The sequence below is a fragment of the Stegastes partitus genome, unplaced genomic scaffold, assembly GCF_000690725.1.
Source record: "Stegastes partitus isolate 25-593 unplaced genomic scaffold, Stegastes_partitus-1.0.2 Scaffold405, whole genome shotgun sequence".
Taxonomy (NCBI): domain Eukaryota; kingdom Metazoa; phylum Chordata; class Actinopteri; family Pomacentridae; genus Stegastes; species Stegastes partitus.
Window position 1 is genome coordinate 384,541 of NW_007578136.1, and position 2,286 is coordinate 386,826.

A 2,286-nucleotide genomic window follows, 5' to 3' on the forward strand; every position below is an offset into this window, starting at 1 on the left:
ACTTAGTCGTTTGGAAACGGTTGTGGAGCAGTTTCACCTGCTCCCACCGTGTTTCATTCGGCTTCTCTCCTGTGTGATGATGGTGCATCTGCCCCGAGGAATTCATGGACGGCTCCCTCCCAAAACAGCTCTCCCTCGCCCCCTCGGCCCCTAATGAGACCCCCTGCCTCCTGCCTCTATTATGAGGGATGCATACCAATAGCGAGACAGGAGAGGGGAGACAGACCCAGCCTCAGAGACCTCTGGAGCCCTCCCCGGCCTAAACCATCAAACGCACCCCTCGCCGGGAGTCAAATAAAGGGCCCGATCAACATTTAACCAAGTTTTCACCACGTAAGCTGCAGATGATCTGTGGCTAAATGATGGCCTTTCAAAAGGGACCGGCATGCCCCCTTCAAATGCTCCTTTTGTGTTTGCCACTAATCCCAGGCTGCACTTCAAGGCCCTGCCTCACTTCTGAGGGAGCTGCTGTCATCTTAAAGGAGGAGCGAGAGAAGGGCTTTAAACCGCTTTAATCGACAAGATGTAATTCTGCGATAAGCTGATCGCCCCCTTCAGAACGCAACTACAATCAGCTGTTAATCATATTTCCACTCACGTATTTCATTCTTTAATCGCTTAGAATATTAAAATTTCATCTTAGTGTAGCGTAGAGAAAAGGCACAGTTCCTTCTGTTAATGCTAAAAGAAATATCCGTCTCCTTGTGGAGCACGGCGGCTATTTTAAGAGACACCGGCGATGCAAGAAGCAGAAAGGAGATGCTTATTCACCAGACAAGTGTTCAAACAAACAGCAGCACACAGCGAGTGCTACGTGTTGACTCTGGTATTGGAGTCTATCAACCCCAAACAGCCTCGTGTGTCAACTACAAACACACGACATGCTCCGTGTCTGGGGAGACGCTGCTGCCGCGAAAAGCTCCTCAGCCGCTCAGTTTGCTGCACATGCCTGCGTTTCGTGTCAAAAACAAGCGCCTTCGTGTTGCTCTAACTCATTTAATACCGTCTCTTCCCCTCTGTCATGTGACGGCATTCCAGCGCCGTGACATAATCCAGGATGCACACGCACACGTGCAGCCATGCGTGTTTTCATACGTGTGTGTGCGTCGACGCCGACGGCACAGCTGAGAGGCCGACATCATCCGCAGGAGCGTGTTGACATGCCCCCACTTGACAAAGAGGCCTTTTTTTATTCAGCACGAGAAAATAGGTTTTTACAAGCCTGAGATAATCTGAGGCGAACAAAGGCCCAATTAAAACAGTGACAGGACGGGACTGTGTTTAGCCCCTGAAATAGAGAGGTGTGCTGATTACGCCGTGAGTTACTGGCTCACTCTGGTGCACCTGGGTTCACTCATCTAACGGGAAAACAGAACAGAAGGGAGCAGTAAAGAAGGACCGCATGACTTCTTCTGAGACACTGGATATAAATTATGTATTTTATGTTAATTCTGAAAATGATGTAGTAAAGAATGTATGTACTGTAAAAACAGTTCAGCAAAAAGAGAGAAAAAACAGTGAAATTCTTGCTGCTAGAAAAAGAATAAATAAAAACAATGGAACACTGTAGCATTTAAACACTGTAAAAACTGTGAACATAAAACAAAAAATCTGTAAAATATTTATATTTTTAGCTGAATAAATACAGTCACACATTGTAAAAGAACAAGTTTGTAAAAATACACATTTCTTGATAAACACTTTTAGTTACAGTCAACATGTAAATTATTTCCCTTTTTCTGTGAATTCCTTCAAAAATATCTCACATTTAATGAAACAGTGAAAATCTGTTACACTTAAAAACATTTACTGACCATTTTATATACATGGACATATTTTTTCTTTCAAACAGCAGCAAATATTTGCAAAAACAACAACAAACAAACAAAAAAACAATTTTTTTGCTGACTTATTTAGAGTAAAAAATGATGTCATTTGTGTTCAAATGTCTCAAAACAATGAATTTGGAAATAATACAGATTTTTGACATAATTTGAAATTTTGGCCTTTTACTTTTTAAAACTTATTAATAATAATATGTTTTATGGTTAAAGTGTAAATATTATTTTTTTCTGTGAATTTACTAGATGTTACCTGTAATTTCACAAAACAGGGCAAATCTGTAAAATATTAGAAATTAAAACAAACAAACAAAAAATTTGTGTTAAATGCTTTTTTTTTGTTTTGTTTTGTTTTTTAAAGTGCATCCTAACAATGATGCCGCCTGCTAATTGCTAATTTCAGGTTTTGTGCAGAGAGACAACGCTTTATTTGTGAGGAAACACC